Consider the following 20972-nt stretch of genomic DNA (forward strand, 5'->3'; position numbering starts at 1 on the left):
TATTTTTGAAATATGAGTTTACAGTATACTAATTGGATAAATAAACTTACATGAATCATCTTTCCAAAAAAAATTCTTAAATAAGTGCATATTTTTAGTGGAATTATTAAGATTCGGTGCCTGTGAACCTCACCAAGGTGGCGCAAAATGAATCATCCTATATTTTTTTTTTAATAACTTTTTTACTAAATAAAATAAATAAATAAATAAAAAAGGACAAAGATTTTGAGTGATAAAAATCTTTATTGTGACCTTTGCGTGCTCCATTTCTTGTGTGTTTGTATACTGCAGCTGTCTAATTCGCAAGCGTCAAATATGATTGACATACGAAGCCATTTGCAAAATTTGTAAATCTTTCAATAGGGTGATTAATTTTGTGCCACCTTGTAGTAGATCATAAATTCCTTTCCGTGATAGAAATTTGACAAAGGTCATTTATGTACAAGTGCAAAAAGTAACGTGTACTGTGGGCAAAAAGTATGGTGAATTTGGTTGTAAAATGAAAAATCTTTATTTATTCTTGTAAATCAATTTCATCCCCTTCAAAATAATCCCCTCTCGATGAAATACATTTATGCCAACCATTTTTCCAATCCCCGAAACATGCCAAATAGTCCATTTTCGGTATAGCCATCAGCACCTTCTTCGATTCAGCTTTTATCTCCTCAATCGACTCGAAACGCGTTCCCCGGAGTGGTATCTTGAGTTTTGGGAATAGCCAGAAGTCTTACGGAGCCAAATCAGGCGAATACGGTGGTTGCGGAACGATATGCGTGGAATTTTTGGCGAAATGGTCACGAAGAACGAGTGCAGTGTGAGACGTTGCATTATCGTGATGCAAAAACCAAGAGTTGTTGGCCCATAATTCTGGTCTTTTTAGACGAATTGCTTCACGTAAACGACGCATAACGATCAAATAATATTCCTTATTAACAGTTTGGCCAGGTGGAAGGAATTCATAGTGCACCACACCACGAAAATCGAAAAAAACTGTCATCATGACCTTTATTTTTGAACGACTTTGACGTGCTCTTTTCGGTCTGGCCTCGCCTTTAGCACGATATTCGCTCGATTGGTCGGTTGTTTCAGGATTGTAAGCATAAATCCAAGTCTCATCTCCCGTAATGATGCATTTGAGCTTGTCCTGATAGTCTGAAAGCATTGTTTCACACACATCAACGCGACGACTTTTTTCCAAGAAATTGAGAGTTTTCGGTACCAAACGAGATTTGACTTTTCGTAGGCCCAAATGGTCTTTCAAAATGGTTTTCACAGATCCTTCTGATATTACGATCATATCAGTAAAGTCTTTAACAGTCAATCGACGAATTTTGAGCACTAACTCCTTCGCTCTATTGACGTGTTGGTCATCTGTTGGCGTCGATGGTCGTCCGGAGCGCTCCAAGTCATCAACACGTTCTCGACCCTCTTTGAAGTCTTTGTACCACTTATAAACATTTTTCTGCGACATGGTCGAATCACCAAATGCCATCTGCAACATGCTAAACGTATCCGCAGCCGAAATTTCATTCCGCAAACAAAATTTGATGGCACTTCTCTGCTCAATCAAACCAGACATTGTAAAAATCGAAAAATCCACTCTTGGTCGTTTGGTAAACACAAGCGTAAATATATTACTGATAATGACATTCACATGAAAGTTGGCCCAGATGTTATTAACAGTGCTGCCAACTCATGAAAAAAATAATATAACTAGAGCGAAATTTTAATCCCGCGAAGTTTGACAAATAAATTCACCTTACTTTTTGCCCACAGTATTATTTTATTCATAAAAAAAAAGTATTTTGAACAAAAATCGTTAAACTAAAAAACAAACAAATAGTTTTCTAACGAATTTTTTTTTGCTACAGATTTTCTTAGAAAAATTTTTTTTTGTTAATTTGCGAATTGAAATAGTAAAAAATTAAAAAATAAAATGTAAAAAGTAATCGGAAATATTTTATTCGAAAAGGTACAAGCGTACCTTGCGTCAATAGTGCCCACAAATTAAAGAATAGATTCTGACTCAATATATACCCCTAATATTAGCTCCACAGTTCACCTCGCTAAAATCGAGGAGACATCGAAGGCACTAACTTTAAGCAAAAGTATATACATAAATGCCTTGGCCTAGCACAGCACTTACCTGCTGCTCGAGATAAGGACCTGCATTCGCCATTGTTGTTGCTTATTCAGTGACTGAAGGCCGGCGGGCCAATTAGATGTCCTAAATTCAGTAGTTTTCGCGAAGCGTTGTAGGATGAGAAAAAAAAACAATTAGCCAAATGAAGTTTTGGGGATAGTTTAATATATATTTGAACTAAAAAAAAAAAATTTGTACAATCTCCAACAATATATTGTAAGCCGAGTTATCAATAGATTCCCAGAGCGTCTTGCCACTGAAGTATCCAACTTCTGTACAAGATACAACATGCAATTTTCATCTGAAAACAAAAAAAAAAAGATTATTAATTTTGATGTAATTATCTTCGATGTGAACTAAGAAAATTGGGAGAAACACGTAAAATTCGAATTTTTGGGGAAGGTAGAAAAAAAAAGTGGTTTTTCAAGGAAAAAAAAACTCTTCAACTGGGTAAAAAAGTCGCTTAAAAAAAGTTTTTGGATGTTTTTTTTAGTTCACATAGAAGAGAAAACAATACTGAAGATAACGCATTTTGAATGAAATGGATAGCTCGTTTAGTTTTTTTGCAATCGTGTACATAAATTAGGTAAAATCGTGAAAATGAAAAGCCGAGAAAACGCGCTTCAAAGTACAACAATAAGCGCACGGTTGCTCGACGCCGCACTACGCTCGGCTCTGTAGCTCTGCAAATACTTGGAATTTAACTCTGAAAATTTGTGTACCATGTTCTTGAATATCTAAGCTATTGATTTCAGGAAAAAAAAAAAATCGATTTTTTTGACCTTTTAATTGGCCCGCCGGCCTGAAAGCAAACTTCCTTTAACTAGCAACGTATTAATATCTATCAATTAAAGCAACTGCAAGTAAACCTTCTAATCTAATGCCTCTAGTGGGGCTTGACGACTCAAAAGCCAACATAGATCAATAGTCCCCCAATCAGTACAAGAAAATTACTAAGTTTCAAGAGGGGGGAAAGCGGGATATTGGGGATCAAAACTGAGTGGTTAATAAGTTGTTAGTTAGAAAAAGTGCAGTTAACTACTTCTATTCAGTACTTTAAGTGGCACTGTTTTTTATATACATATATATTATAAATTTAGAATGTCATAAAACAATTTACTAACTTTCGCTGCCATGAACATCAGCACCTACTGTTGGGCTGCTTTGCAATAACAACGCTCGATTCTGAATACCAGATGTGGCTTTCACATTCAATTGCAGTAATCTTCGCGATTTTGTAGAACAACAAACAATCAGTTATTATTACTCCAACCAATATCCGGCACTTAATACCTTCGCTTTCAATCTGTCACAGTTGGTGCTGTTTTGCTTAGCATAGCTACCGTTTGGGTTTATAGGCTATAACGGTACACAGCTATAAAGGCAGGCAGATAAGTAGGTGGGTAGGTAGCAGGTAGGTTAATGGTTCAGAACATTTTATGAATAGCCGGCAAAATTGAGCACTGCCAACATTTCACTTCAATTTGCATTTCCGTTATTTCACTCAAAGTTTTGTTTTAACCATAAGGCGCAAATGGACATTATCATTGGGCTACATTCAGGAAGTTATTGAGCAAATCTTTGCAGTTTACTAGTAGCAGAAGATAATAGAAAATTTAGCGATTTTCCCGCAGTTGCCGTTGTTTGGCTGAAAGACTGAAAGAGGAGATTAGAGTGGTTTAGACAATTAAACTGAAGATTACGACATCATTTATTGTTGGCTTAGTGTCTTTACTGATTTTTTTAATAAAACTTATGCTTTGGGAATGAGGTTTGTTTAGCGAAGGTAGTGAAAAGAAATACTCAGGGAAAATGTGTGAGCAATGGGTATTTTAATTTGCCTTTTTTTCTTCTTCTCGATTTTTATTTTGCTAGTTTTGAGAGAGAATTACCGACTTAGTCACTGTGGAAAACAGGCTAACAGCCCTGTTTTATTGCTACTTGCTTTGTATTCATAATACATACAGTATATCGCCGGCTTAACTGGATTCCATATAATATTAGCGTTCACTGATTCGAATTTTTCTGTTATATAAATATATATTTTTCTAATCTACTATTACGCAAGATAGTGGTGTAGAAGACAAAGCATGCCTATGCCATGATCAGGCTAAGAATCGTGAGCAATAAATTTTTGAAGTATGTATGTTAGGCCGGGTCGATTTGTGGGGAGGCAAAAAAATCGCCCATTGCTCTGTGAAAATCATATTCTAGGGATCAAAATAAGAAACTTTGCCGAAGGAACCATACCTCTAAAACGAATTCTGATGTCCCCCAATTTGGGTCGAACTTTTTAGTTTCTTTTCTATAACTCACTTAAATTAATTTTTTCATTTACATATGTTCTGACTAAATAAATTTCTTAAGAGAAAAAATAGATATGATTGTAAATAAATAATACATATTATTATAAATAAATAAAAATATTTAGCTTATTTTTTCATGTAAAGGCCAAAAATGGTAATATTTTGAAATGATTGTATGGGGAACCCCCCAGGGGAGTTCCAGGGGGTGTGCCACTGGCATGGGTGGATCAGCCATCCAAAGTTAGTGGGGGTCGGTCATACATTTGGACTCGATTGGAGCACACTAAGTAAGTCAAAGTGGGATTTTTCAAAATTTGCCCCTACCCAGAAATTCAACCCGAATTGGGGGACATCAGAATTCGTTTTAGAGGTATGGTTCCTTGGGCAAAGTTTCTTATTTTGATCCCTAGAATATGATTTTCACAGAGCAATGAGCGATTTTTAAATCGACCCGCCCTAGCATATCCAACAACAAGTGCTACTATGAACTAAGTAGGCAATTGAGTAGTAAGGTCCTCTCTCGACAAACAAAACTAACATCCTTCAAGTCTCTCATAATGCGCGTCCTATTGCATGGTTCAGAAGCTTGGACGATGATAACATCCAATAAGGCGTCCTTTGGAGTGAAAGAGAAAAATATTCTGCGGAAGGTTTTTAGACCTTTGCCATTGGCGACAGCAAATATCATAGCCAATGGAACAATGAGCTGTATGAGCTTTATAGCAACATAGACATAATGGAGTGAATAAAGACCCAGTTTGTCCGTTGTTTGAGTCCTGTCCTCCTGTCCTCCCATATTGATAGCTGAGGAAAAAGAAGGTCCATTTGCAATCGAAAGATCAGGTAGTGAAGAATTTCGCTTTACTTGGTGTATCCAAATGACGCCGGTTGGCTAATCGAGAAGAAGAAATGATGTGTGCATTCACACTATCCGTAGTATTCAAGATTCAGTCGTATTCCGTTCTAGTCAAGAATCTAGAACGAACAGTATTTGGTGTGACATGACTCTAGAACGAACCATGATTGTTTTGGCATTTGTATATTTCCATATCAGGCTTACATTGATATCAGTCCACAATGGCATTGCGAGCACTATGGACTTAAAAGTTTAAAAGTTTCAGAAAAAATTACCTGATTTACAATGACTCCGGTCATATTAAAATTTAGAAAAAAGGCTAAGAAGATTTGATTATCATCGAATACTATATTTCAAATAAACGAAATAGTCCAATCCTTATAAAAATCTCTGTAATCCTGTAAGGTATAAATTCAAAATAGTTAATTCTACACGCATTGCATAATCGATTACATACTTTTTCATATGACCTACAAGTGCACGAAAGGGTTAGAATTAAGACATTGCACAGGCCAGTTTAACAATACAATTCTTTCTTTTTCTTAATTGGCGCAATAACCGCTTACACGATTTTCGCCGAGTTTAACAAAGCGCACTAGTCGTTTCTTTCTCGCGCTAACTGGCGCCAGTTAGACACACCAAGTGAAGCCAAGTCCTTCTGCACCTGATCTTTCCAACGCAGAGGAGGCCTTCCTCTTCCTCTGCTACCACCAGCTGGTACCGCATCGAATACTTTCAAAACCGGAGCGTTTGTATCCGTTCGGAAGACATGATCCAGCCAACGTAGCCGCTGGATTTTTATTCGCTGTGCTATGTCTATGTCGTCGTAAAGCTCATTACAGCTTATCGCTCCATCGCCGCGATGTTTGCCGCCGCCAACTTGCGAAAGTTCACAAACCTTTGGCAGAATCTTTTTCTCAAACACTCCAAGCGACGCTTCATCGGATATTGTCATCGTCCACGCTTCTGCGCCATACGTGAGGACAGGTATGATGAGAGTTTGTAGAGTGTTAGTTTTTCGTCGAGAGATCACTTTACTACTCAATTGCCTACTTAGTTCATAGTAGCACTTGTTGTTGGAGATGCTCTACTGGATTTTAAGCTGATTTTATTATCGGTGTTAGTTCTGGTTGATCTGCTTCCAAATATTATCCCTCGCCCAATCCTCCCTTAAGGGGAGGACTGCATGTATGCACTAGTCAGCATCCGCGATAATGAATGAAGTATATGTTGTGTTATGGGTACTTCGATCACTTAACACCATAATCGTGTAGTAAAGTGCATTCTCAGCCACATACGGGTCGGGACACCATTTTGAAGTTATTTTTATCTATTTTACTTACCGATAATTCTATCAAATAGTTTTTCATGCAATTTTTATTTAATTTATTTCTCTGCCTTCTTCCTCACACCATATTCGGTATGCATTAAACTTTTTTTAATAATAAGCCCAACGATTGCTCTCCTCCTGCCCATCTCTCATAACGGTAACCTGACCCACATTTGGATCTTAGTTTATTAATGCCATGGCAAGAAAGGCATATTTATTAAGGCGTTGAGATATTAAACTGTACAGTTACAGAAAAAAATCATTAGCTGAAAAAAATTAGAGACATACATTCTTCGACTATTTTATGAATAGCATACCCCACATTAAGGTCGTTATTGGTTTTACATGGCTTTAAAAAAAGAATGGTCATGGCAAAATTAATGGGATTGAAATTGAATTTTCTATGACTATCGAGGGAAAAAATTGATGTGGTTTGGGCGACTATTGTAGGGTGGGGATATTATATTAGCAAATTATCCAAATCCTCTAGGCCAATGCTATTCTTAGATTGGGGTGTACTTTATTCGCTTTCCAACGCATCCATTTTCATTATTTTCCTCATTATTATACCCGATTTTCATATAGGATATCATCATAGCAGCATCAAGACGCACAACACAAATAGGAACAGAAGTGTACGCACCAATTATTTAATTTTTAATTTTTTTTTAATTTTTTATCATCCAAAAACCAACTTTTCAATATTTAACAGTCCACTCAGACAATTTAAAGTATATATTAGCCGAGCAAACTATAAATACCAGCATTCAAGCTTACAACATTAAAAATGTCAATCAACACCCACTCTTTATGAAAATACCTGCTCATCAAAATATGCTCTTTGAAATATGGGAACAGTCAACATTCCCTTTGCGCAAATCTCATTTTCTGAATTTTATTTATTGAGTTTCTCCTTTAAAATCCTTTGTATTCACATTTCACCCATTTTGCAATTTTTATTTCATTTTACTTTTCATTGTAAACCCAAATTGAATTGCTCAACTCTTTTATTTTACACTTGAAAGTATTTCAATTAATTTCACATTCCAGCGCACCACCAACAGCCGCCAAACCCTCATACATACTTACACATACATCTATTCACCCCGCCACGCACCCAATCACCCATACATTCACCCTTTCGCAAGCTCAAATCAATCGCTCATTCTTTTATGTGCTCCGTTGTTATTAAGCAAACAACTTTCGGGAGAGTATTTGTTTGTGTTTTTTGTTTTTTTTGTTTTTTTTTTGTTTTACTATTCGAGTATTTCCAACTTTTTCACACTTTGTTTTCGTACCGCCTTCCCAGCCACCTCAATCAGTCCCTACTGCACGTTTGCTGATCACTTTAGCTTCGTTTTGGTGCGTTGTCTGACGGGAAAACACTTCAGGTTAAACACTCCGCAGGGTGACTATGAGTAGCAGACGTTCTCCCAAACAGCGGCATGTTATGTTTTATATGCAAATTTTTTGTTTGAAGTACTCCAAATACTCCCACACACACATGTGACCTGATATATGTATGTATTTATGAGCTTTTCATGTTAGCACAGCAAGTTTTAGGAGCGCTCAACGAATGGCGTGGAGACTGAAAGAAAGAAGTGGGAAAGATGAGTGATGGCTCTTAAAAGTGATGAATGAAGGAAAATGCGAAAGCAAAATGAAATCGTGTAGGATAGACGACAGCAAAGGGTAATGGAAATTGATTTTGAGTTCCTATGCAAAGAAATAGGTGGAGCTGTTTGTGTGAGGATGACAAAAATGATGGATTGCAATTGACAGTATGCCTGAAGTTATGCTAAAATGTTAGCTTAAGTATTTCTTATGAAAACAAATCGCATTATTGATTAGGTACAAATGAGTGGGTGTTTTCAGAATATATTTTCAAACCAAAATATAATTGCATGCAGCTGCCTTACCGAATAGGCTTACCTTTAGGCTTCGATGCCTATTGTAAAGGTGCAATATCAAATGATGCAAAAGAGTTGTTTTTTAAAGCGTTCATTGCTTTGAAAAAATTTCAATTTAGATAAAGGTTAGGCCACTAGCTAGTTTATTATACCCGTGCACATTTGTGCATAAGAGTATTATAGTTTTACTCACATAACGGTTATATGTAAGAACATAAAGAAATTGAGATTCATATATTTAGATATAGACATATATCTACATACGAAAATATTGAGAATGACGAGAGAAGTCTATTTAGCAATGTCCGTGTGTACGTGGGCACGATAGTTCGCTCAAAAATTAATATGACGTCCTAATTCCAAGGTAGGTTGGTATTCAAAATAGGCAAAATCGGTCGCAGCGTAGAACTAATATAATAAAACCCAAACCCCGGAACTGAGTTCCTCATACCACAAAATCTTTATAAATATCTTTATATCTGACGGAAGATTTTTAATTTTTGCAAATATCACGTTACACACTTACGAACTACACAGATGTATTATGCAAACAGACAAGTAAAGGAGCGCGTAAAGGTCAAAATGAAGATTTTCATCACTCAAAATAATTTTTTATTTAGTATGTTTTCCACGCATGCATTTTTAAGGTCTAGAAACAGTTGTAAGTCGTTAGGGGCGAAATCTTATTAATACAGTGGATGCTCCAACAATTCGAATCTTAGTTCATGGATTCTAGCCAATGTCAAAATGCTCTTGTGACACGGTGGACGGACATGATGAAGAATATTTTTTTCTTTTGCAAACCGTTCATTTTCTCGAATTTCCTACTTCATTTAGTCTAAAAGGTTACAATAATATTCAAAATTCATTGTTTTACCAGTTTGAGAGTAATGCACAAACAAAATTTCTTTCGCATCCCAAAAAACTGATGCCTACACCTACTTGGCAGATTTCTGAATACGAACTCGTTTCGGTGCCGAAGAACTAGCTTCACACCATTCTCTAGCCTCTTATTTTGATCTAGAATCATAGGGATAGACCCAAGTCTCATAATTTTCGAAAACGCTCTAAATATTGAGGAGAAAGTCGTAATTGAATCTGTTTTTTTCCATCGTTAGCGAATGCGGCATCCATTGTGCACACAGCTTCTGAAACTCAATACTTCAGTCGAAATATTGCTTAGACTGCCCCACGAAATGCCTAGGGCTACTACTAAATCTTTTGCTGCCACTCGAGGTTTTTTCAATCCGCTTTCCTGTATTTTGTCTGCTATTTCTGGTGTTGTTGCTGTTTTTGGAAGACCCTCTTCTTAAATTTACCAACTCATCTTTCTACTGTACTGATGTAATTGTTGGCGAAAAGTCCTTATACACTTTCAGCATCCGTTCATAAATTCGCTTTGCTTTTAAACTTCCCAAAAATAAAAATTCAATCACTACACGAAACCTAGTTTTTTCGAAGGATAACGCCGAACTTTGTTTCTGTAAGGTTACTGAAAGAGAAAGGTTTACGTTAACAAACCTTAAACACTTGACTCTCTAAAGGAGTCCTCAGAAATGCTCTAAATTATTATGAAAAAAGAGCCCTAATGTACTTAACTTTGCCTTTTGTCTTATTTATTAATCTCAGCAGAAGCTCTTAAACTTGTGGCTGAAAGCCGACCAGACGTGATGCTTTAGGCTTCCAAAGATCTATTATCGGCCCCGATCTATGGAATCTGAGCTATGACGAGCTCGTGAGTATAAAAATGCCCAAGATACATGAAATACACGGACAATATAGCGGTGGTCATACCAGCCCAGGATACTGAGGGCGGTAGAAGGAAACCGTATCAAGCTATGATAAGGACGCAAATATGGCTTGAGCTCCATGGCTTTGAGCTCGCCGAACGTAAGACCAAAGTCGTCCTAATGACATGAGTTCACATGCCACTCGAGGTCAGCATACAAATAGAAGTTACGTTCCTAGAGTGTAGTTACGTCCAAAAAGTAGTAAAATATCTAGGTATTCAACTTGACTGACTTGGCAAAGCACCAAAGGTCACGGAAGTGCTAAGAATGTGAGTGACAAATATTGGTGGGCCAACACACACAAAAGAAGGCTAATAGGGCCGCCACAAACTTAATTCTATTGCACGGCAGCGAAGTATGGGAAGATGCGCTAAGCTGCAAAGCCAAGCGCACAGCACTCGTGGTCTCAGCTACCGCACTGCCTCTGGTGCTGCAATCATTGTGGTCTGGGGGAAGATACCCGACCATCTCATGGATAGCTTACGATGGAAGTAATACAGAAAGTAGTCCCGGAAGGATGTCTCTCCAGAAGGAGAAGAGGAGTTATTTTGGTAGCCCCATCTCTAAACGCAGTAGACGACGGTCGCTGTAAGTGCGAAGGCATTTTGAACCCTACCTCACCGATCAAAAGAAAAAAAAAGGTTTTTTTCATCTTCTAATTTGCTTTATTAAGTGCGCGATCTTAAGACATAATCTGAGTTTGACAAGCTTCACTACTAGTGCACTAAGGATCAGCTATGTTTGAGTATTAACCAATGTTCTCACTCTTCTCTCACAAGGGAGTAAAATTCGCGCTATCATATTTCGAAGACCCATTTTTTTTCTCTTGAAACCATGCGACAAAGCTCATCTTTTTCTGTTACCCAAGAAAACTTTCTTATGTATATGACATAGTCGATTTTATATAAAAAAACCACATCTTTGTTTTGCATTTTATCACCAATTTCATTTTTGAAGGAACTTAAAGTTTCAATGAACTAAATTTTCAAACAATTGTTTTCAATATTTATCCTCCACTCCATGATATTAATATGAATATAAAACGCAAGAGGATTTATTCAACTATTAAAATATAATTTATTAATTTTTTTGCACTAGGGACAATATAGATATTTAAATTTTATTTAATCGAATGCAAGTATTAAAATTAGGTAGGGGTAGCCATATAACAAAACCTTTTTTCTATACAAATTTATTTTAAACAAAATTAACGCAAATGTGAGTATCGTCCATTCATTAAAGGTGTTCACCAGACAGAGTGACCATAAAGTTAAGTTTAGTACGAGTTTTTTATAGACTACAAAATGTATGAATATGTTTAAAATACGCTACATATCACAATCCAATTTGGCATTTACTCCAAACACTCAGACCAGCTGAGGCAGCCACTCGTATTTATAAAACTACATCACTTGTCGATGAATGTGTGAAAATGTGCATTCCCTGCAGGTAAAATCTAAACTAGCGAAAGAAATTTCTGGTTCAAAACTAGCAAGATTTTGTCAATTGAGAATCACTTCCCCATTCGTGTTGCAAGTTGCAATATCTCCGTTCCGAGCATAACAGTTTCAAGGCAGAAAAGTAAAAAGTAAAAAACAAGCACCACATACTACATAACGATTCATATGTCTTGCGTTAAGTACAGCTTTAGATGCTGTAAACGTCCAGTTAGCTTGTACTCAATATCCGTAGCTTAGCTCAACTTAATTTTTCACCAGCCTTGTTCTTCTTCTTGATTAGGGAGATATCCGCTTAAGCGAATTTGGCCGAGTTTAACAAAGGACACAGTCGTTTCTCTCTCGTGCCAGGCGGCGCCAGTTGGACACACCAAGTTAACAGCCAATCCGTTCTCCACCTGATCTTTCCAACGCAGCGGAATTCGTTCTCCACCTGATCTTTTCCGCAACTGGTGGTAGTTGTTACCGCATGGAATCCTGGCCTGATGAAGCTAAAGAACAATGTATGAAGGCACTTGTTATAAGAAATGAATAGCACAGGTAAATGAAATAAAATGGAATAGTAGGACATTTTAGTTATAGACTTTTTTACATATGAATATTGTTCTCAAAGGTGTTTGGCATTGAGAGAAAGGTAAAACGATTGACTTGACGACTCAATGTCCTATATGGAAGCGGTGCGTTGGATGAAATAAAGGGTTTTTAAATAAGGGCGGGTAGATGTGCAGAATGTAAATCGTGGCGTTTGCTGTGTGGCACGTAGCGTCGTCCTGCTGGAACCACATGTCGTCTAGGTCCATATGGTTCAATATGGGCCATAAGAAATTGGTTATCATCATTGTGTAGCGCTCGCTGTTGACGGTGACCGCCTCACCAACATCGTTTTCAAAAAAGTACGGACCAATGACGCCGCCGGCCCAAAATCCACACCAAACGGTAACTTGTTGAGGATGCATTATCACCTGGTGAACCTCGTGTGGATTGGTGTCGTCCCATATACGGCAATTTTGTTTGTTAACACAGCCATTCATCCAAAAATGCACCTCGTCACTAAAGATGATTTTTCGCCCAAAACTGGGGTTCTCTTCCAAACGATTCGAAGCCCAGTCAGCGAACAAACGGCGTTGTCTATGGTCATCATTTGAGCTCCTGGGTCAGTTGGATCTTGTGCGGGTGTAGGCCCAAGTCTCGACGCAAAATTCGCCAAGTTGAAGTCTGCGAAAGGCCAAGTTCTTGTGCACGGCGAAGAATAGACTACCTCGGGTTCTGCTGTACACTTTCACGGACCGCGGCAATGTTCTCGGCTGATCTTGCGTTCCTTGAACGTACGGGTGTTGGCTGATTGTTTACTGACCCGGTCGTCTCAACTTTGGCCACCAAACGTTGAAGAGTCGACTTTGAAGGGCCACCACGTCTACCGAAAAATGGGCGCAATGCGCGCAACGTTTGCGTTAATGAACACTCATTTTGATAATAAAGTTTTATCATTTGAACGTGCTGTTCAATCGTGTAACTTGCCATGATGATTTGGCATAAACAACTGAATAATAAACAAAGATTTGACAGATGTCACCAAAACAAAATGGCTGCCACAGGGCTCCAAAATCGACCCGCGCCAATTGAAAAACCCTTTAGTTTGAAAAAAAAACTGTAGTTTTACTTATACATAAGTAAAAACTATGTATATTTTGGTTTCTTTTATAATTAGCTATCAGAAATAACTTCATTTATTACAAAATATACCTTAAACTTAAGTAATAACGGGATGAATAATTTGGGACTGAGCGAAATATCCCTATTAGCAGAAATGAACTTGGCATGAAATCATCTTTGAAGGCATAACACTGGCTTATATATAGCTTTTGAAAAAGCAGAATTTATAAGTACTTTATTGTGTCTCCCGAATTCACTATTTCTTCCGAGATGAAAAAGATTTCCATTGACCAAGATTTGCCTAGACACTTCCTGGGACATCGCCATGCAAAATTTCCCAGTACGCGAACCAGTCGTAGTTGCCGAGTCACTAAAAGTGCACCAATTAGTTTGTGGTGCATTCCACTGGAAAGTTTCTAGCTAAACACACACACACATATACACATACACTTACACAAGCACATTTATTTGCAGATGTCTGCTTACCACTGTTGATTTGTCCGTTTATTATGCTCTGAGTATCTCTTAAACTGCATTTCTATGTGCACTTCAACGGTTGGTATTGATGGAGTCGCTAGGCGAATCCCTCGTGTTGTTGCCACGGGTTGCCCCTGTTTCTCTGGCTCCGTGAGTGGCTTGCGCCAACACAGCTCTAGTCACTTGCAACATGCTGGATGTTAAATAACTAACAAATGTGTCAGTGTGTGTTGTTTTTATTGTAACTTAAAATGATAACCATAAAATTTGTCAATGTATGTTATTTACAGTTGTTTATTTTTGAACTATGCAGCTGGTAGTTGATGATTATTTTTGTTATGTCATAATTTTTTATATTGACATACAAAATTGCTTGTGTCAATGAAAATGTCAGTTAATGTCGTCAATAAGGACTCTTCTCTATCGTCATTGGCAGTTTGGTTGTGCGGGTCGAAATTTAAGTGGTTTTTTATGTGAAATTAAATTTTACGAATATCATAACTGTTAGCAATGAAAGTTTTTTAAAGTAAAACTTATTTATTATTTATTTATTTTAATTTCATTTAATATTAATACAGTATATTTTTATATTATTAACTATGCAGATAACGATTAACTTGGGAGTGAACGATTCTTCTAGATATGGTCCAAGCAGCTCGCAACTTCCGGGCTTAGCCGAGGACCTTGCGACGTGTACTACTGCTGCTATGTGAAGGAACGCAGATTCGGCGTTGGATTTGTTGTGGGAAAGAGACTGCGTCGCCAAGTACTGTGGTTCACTGCGGAGAAAGAGAGTCTCGCAATAATCCACATCAAAGCGCAGTTTTTCAACATCTCACTCATTTGCAATCATGCCCCGATGGAAGAGAAGGACGATGCGATTAAAGATTCCTTCTATGAGCGCTTAGAATCTTCCTATGAGCACTGCCTTCGCCACGACATAAAAATCGTGCTTGGCGACTTCAATCCTAGGGATGGCAAGGAGGGAATGTTTGGTCCCACAATCGATAAATTCAGCCTGCACAACGAAACCTCCGGTAACCGACATAGGCTTATCGACTTCGGCGGGCCCGAACCATGGTAGCCTCCAGCACCAGATTCCAGCATAAGAAGATACGCCAAGATACCTTGCTGTCTCCTGATCGAAGAATGCGAAACCAGATCGATCATGTTGTGATAGATGGAAGACCCGCATGTTTTAGATGGGTGGATCCAACCTAGAGTGGGATCGTTACCCTGTTGCAGCCAAATTACGCACACAGCAAAAAACGTACATCTGCCTACGCAAAGAATGTTCGGCATCGAATAGCTACAATAGCAACAGACAGCCAGAAGATTCGCAAGTCAACTCACACTCCTGCTCTTAGAGGTACTACCTAACAATCACCCAGCAACATTTCTCGCCCTTTACGTCGCAGAAAAAGAAATCGGATTCCGGCGCGCTCGGAAAAACAGGAATGTCATGCCGCCGCAGAAAGTAAAGATGCTCTCTATAGAGACACGATGCGATCGGGCGCAACGCGAGCCATGTGGGATCGCTATCGAGAGTTCAAAAAAGAAAACATACGTATTATAAGAATGAAGAAACAAGAGGCCTAAATACGTGAGAACGGTGAGCTTGAGATGCTGGCCAATAGGAACAACAGAAAGTTTCGCGGCTTACAGTAAGGTTTCAAGAAGGGCTGCGTTGGCTGTGACGTGTCGTCCGAATGGAAATAAATGCTAGAGCTCTGAAAGTATTGGATGCGGTAGCAGCTGGTGGTTGCAGAGAAAGGGGACGGCTTCCTCTGAATTGGAAAGATCAGGTGGAGAAGTACTTGGCTTCACTTTGTGGCTGGCACGCTTTGTGAAACTCGGCCAAAATCTCGTAAAGGCAAATTGTGATATTTCCCAGAGCTCACCTCCTCTCAATAGGGGCGCTCCATTGGTGCTTTCTGACAAGGTGAATTAACTAGGCCTGATCCTTGACAGTAAGCTAATGTGGAAGCCCAACATTAAGGAGAGAGTAAGGAAGGCAACAATAGCCCTGTATGGATGCAAGGACGCTAATGGCAAAAGATGGCGTCTCTCGCCTAGAGTTGTATTTTGGCTCTATAATACCATAATAAAGCCAATTGTGTTATATGGTGTCATTGTCTGTTGTACTGGCGGGGATAAAATCGGTTAAGAAGTTAGATATAGTTCATTGGAATAAGTGGGGCGCTTCGCACTACTTCTGCTTTAGCGCTTAATGTAATATTAAATGTGGCGAGCAAAACTGCCGCTGCACGTACTGCAATCTGGCTGAGAGGTTCGGGCTTTAGGCTGGACACTCAAGTATCCTCAGAAACTTTTGGTTTATACCCTCGATAACGGACCAGTGTGTACCCTCACTTAGGCCAAGCGGAACTTTCTCCACACACCGTTCGTAATCCACAAATACCTCCTCTGCCTCCCTCTCCTTTCGTCCTATCGGTTTTCCCTTCAACTCTTTTCCACCTGCAATGGTATCACAAAGGTTGAACTAAACTTCTTCATCCAAGTGAGCCCACTTTCAGGGCAACCATTATAACCTAACCTAATCATATTTGGAAAACAAATGAATTGAATTATCAACCAGATTATAATAAAAAAAAATTCTTTCCAATAATGCTTCGGTTTTGTAAAAGGTTTTTCAATAAGGGCGAGTAGATGTTGAAATGGAATAAAATGGCGTTTGCTGTGAGGCACGTAGCGCCGTCCTGCTGGAACCACATGTCGTCTAGGTCCATTTGGTTCAATATGGGATATAAGAAATTGGAAGGGCCACCACGTCTACCGAAAAATGGGCGCAATGCGCGCAACGTTTGCGTTAATGAACACTCATTTTGATAATAAAGTTTTATTATTTGAACATGCTGTTAAATCGTGTTACTTGCCATGATGATTTGGCATAAACAACTGAATAATAAACAAAAGATTTGAGATGTGTCACCAAAACAAAATGGCTGCCACAGGGCGCCAAAATCCACCCGCGCCAATTGAAAAACCCTTGGTGGCACGGACATTTTTCAGAAGCATCAACCATATCGTCCCCTTAGTATAACAATAGCCTATGTGCTCATAGGCTATTATTTTTTTATTGAATTTTTGGATTCTTCATCGTCGATTTTATATGTGGTCAAAATTTTGTCAAATTGCAGTTCCACAAAGTGGGTCAAAACGTCGGTCAAAAAATAATAAATATTTACAGACATAACGAGATTTGAGTGAGAGCTACTTTCGACAAAAAGTTTGAAATTAATTTTCTCAAAACATCAAAAAATGTATAGGCTATTTTAATACTAAGGGGACGATATGTTCCTTGGCAACCCAGAAAGTAATACCTAAAAGCAAGAAAAAATTGAACTGTTGTTGAGATATAAGATAATTGGTGCTCGCATATTGCTTAAACTTCATTTTCTGCACATCCATCTAGACTTGTTTCCGGAAAATTTGACGAAAATGTGATATTAGTGACGAGCAGGTAGAGCGTTTGCATCAAGGTTCGCAGAGAATTGTGGGAAATTACTAAGGCAATTAATTTGGAGTATTTTACATGGAACGGATCCCCAAGAACACAAAAGAAAATTTATAATAAAATTGATTGCGCTATAACACCGCACCACATGCCTCAATTTAGGTTTATTATTGGAAAAAAATATAGCCATTTGAAAATTGCAAAAAACTTATATTGCAATCGTCTCAAAAAACTGCCGAGCGGATTTAGAATCAGCTCCGAAAATTACCCTAGATTGGTAGAAAAGGATCGATCGCATCTGGAGATGTGGTTTTCATTGGCGAACTTTTAATCAGATCGATATAAATAGGGTCGGACGTGCTCAGAAATTTTTTCTCAATTGATCTTCGCCTTTTAAACTATAAAATAGATCGAACGTCTAAAATACAGGGTGGCGCACGAATCGTGCTACAAAAACAAAACGTAATAACTTTTTTTCTAATCAATGTATTTAACTTTTTGTTTTTTTATTGTATAGATAATTCAATTTTATTTTATGTAACTAATTAGTTTTGAAAATAATAGAACGTAAATGACCTCCATGCTCATTCACGCATATGCGACACCTGATGAGAAAATTGTTCATTGCGCACTGAAGGGTTGAAGTCGGGATCGCCTCAATTATTGTTGTGATGGACTGCTTCAATTCAGTCAAATTACTTGGTTTTGTTTTATACACCTCTTGTTTGAGATAACCCCATAAAAAAAAATCTGGTGCAGTGAGGTCAGGTGACCTTGGGGACCAGCGGAAAGTGGAATTTCTGGATATCAATTTATTTCTAAATTTTCGTTGGAGCTCCTCCATAACCGGTCTGGCTATATGTGCAGTTGCTCCATCTTGCTGGAACCAAATGCTGTTAAATGGGATACGTCTTCGCCGCAGTTCTGGATAAAAAAACTCCTTCAACATGTTTAAATAACGGTCCCCATTTACAGTCGCTGTTACACCGTTTTCTTCGAAGAAGTATGGCCCGACAATGCACCTTGATGAAACTGCGCACCACACTGTGACTCGTTCTGGGTACAGTTCCATCTCATGGAGTATTTGCGGATTTGATTGACTCCATATACGGCAATTTTGCTTGTTTACATTGCCGTTTAGATCAAAATGGGCCTCATCAGACATAAACAAGCAATTTATGAAGTTGTTGTCTTCTTCGGCCATTTCAATAATTTTTTGGCAAAATTCCAGGCGAATAGGCAAATCCAGAGGGTTTAATTTGCTTGTGATTTGAAATTTGTACGGAAACAAGTTTAAGTCATCATGAACTATCCGCTGCAATGACCGTCTGCTAACTCCAATTTGCGCCGACAAGTTACGAGTCGAAACTCTTGGATTTGCATGAATTGACGATGCTACAGCCGCGATTGTGGCTTCGACCCGAACATGGGGATCTCGATGGTACGGTCTGCGTGCGATGCTTCCAGATTCAGCAAATATGTTCACCAGCCTCATAATGGTCCATCTGCTCGGGGGAGTGCCGCCAAACTCCCGCCTAAATTCCCTTTGGACGGAAATGATGGACTGCAAAGCATGGTACCGCTGCACTATCCAAATCCTCTTTTCGGTATCCCAAGCCTCCATTTTTTGTAAATCTAAATACTAATCTGCAAAATAAAAAAAAAAAAAAGCCGATTACTCACACAGAAAAAAAGTTATTACGTTTTGTTTTTGTAGCACGATTCGTGCGCCACCCTGTATGCGCGACGGACAGCGGTTAACTAAGTAAAAATATTTTCAAACAATTTTGTAAGCTTACTCCTTGATTAGTTAAATAATTTTAAAAGAACAAGAAAATGTATATTATTAACTTAGTAACACCAACAATATCAGCAGCTAATAATAAGTCAGAAGTAATATTTATGTACTTCGATTTAAAACTAAGAGAACATTTTTTTCCAACTAGAATGCCGTTCCTTTCCACTATGGGCAGGTAGTTTAATATTATATAAGTGCATATCTTTGATATTTATACCAGTACCTACATACTAATAACTAGTATAGTACGTATAAAATATACATATGTATGTACTTGCATACGAGTACAACTATGTCGGTGTGAGACTTTAAGGGCATAAACTAAAATCATCTCTTGCTTTAGTACATAATCGTATATTGTTTGAGCTTCCGTAATCTGTTCGCATAAGTGCTTTTATCTTTTCAGCTATTATGCTTTCATTTCTTATATTTTCATCTTCACTTTAAAGTCCTGCCCACTTCACTTTCACTGGCGCTGTCGCTGCTGCTGTTGTCACAGCGCATTTTACTCGAACTATAGCGCTTGTCTTGCTTTTGTTCCGAGAATAAACATTCATACACTCCAGCGATTTTTTATCCCATATTTCTAACGCGATGGCGGTTAAAGTAGAATGGACAAACTATAAAAGCGGAGCGGCTATGAAACTTAGCGACCACTTAAAGCACCAAGGACAACACTAACAAGCACTCCAGCGGGACAGTCGAGTGCTGGGGTGTAGAATGAATTTCTTGTGTTTTGAAGTTTGCGTGCAACTTTGGTGTAAGGAAAAATAAACAAGGACAAGTACATAATGTGAGATGCTGTACTTCTCCATCGACAAACCGCTGAATGAATAAATTGTTAGCATCTAAGATAAAATCTGGAATTTGTAAATTTCTAACATAAAAACGTATTTACATCAGATGTGCATGCCTTTCTGTGTGAAAATAATCTCGGAATCTTTAAGGCTAACGTTAGCAATACTATTGAAATACATACACTTATTTCCTTAATAATTCAAGTTGACTAAGTTGCGAAGTCCCTTTCAGTTAGATATTTTACCTCATGGAGCGAAACTTTTATGTTCCAGTTTTAATAACAATAATAATAAATTATGGTTGTCCCGAACACGCTTGCTCATTTAGTACACAGGTGAACCAGGAGGGAGTTCTTTGGCCTCACAGTTAAAATATTTAGCCTCCCCATGACAGCTCTACTATATAATAGACTGAGGCTAGTCGACTTCGTCGGGCCGCGTGGCTATGGGTGCTGTAGCAGCAGTACAAAAAAAGTTTGAGCCTGAAAAATTAAGCGAATCTTATAGCGATAAATAGAGGACACACATTAAGTTTGTTTGATATTCTTATGAGCCGCGTCCACCGTAGCCGAATAGATTGGTGCGTAAATACTATTCAGAAGTGGCTCACCACCGGGGATAATACACCAAATGTTAGAAAAATAAATGCTGAAATGACAGCAGTCGCCCCTCGTCAGTCATAACTAGCTTTCGGTCTGTCGAGGAATAAACAGCCAAAATGGACATCCCTCACAACACACACTGTCACAGTTCTACTCAACCAGAGAAAAAGGAAACGATTTTCAATTTCCTTTGAGAATATTAAGCCATATCAAAGGAGAGAATGTTAACCTTAGTTACATCACTTTAAATAACCAATCCAACCAAGCCCCTCGGTGGGCAACGGCAAACCTCCTAGTGTATTTATATCAGGAAAAAGCTCCTCAAAAGACACGGCGTTCGGAGTCGCCACACAATTTTGGTTTCCTCATTTATGG

Source organism: Anastrepha ludens, chromosome 5 (genome assembly GCF_028408465.1).
Source record: "Anastrepha ludens isolate Willacy chromosome 5, idAnaLude1.1, whole genome shotgun sequence".
NCBI classification, from domain to species: domain Eukaryota; kingdom Metazoa; phylum Arthropoda; class Insecta; order Diptera; family Tephritidae; genus Anastrepha; species Anastrepha ludens.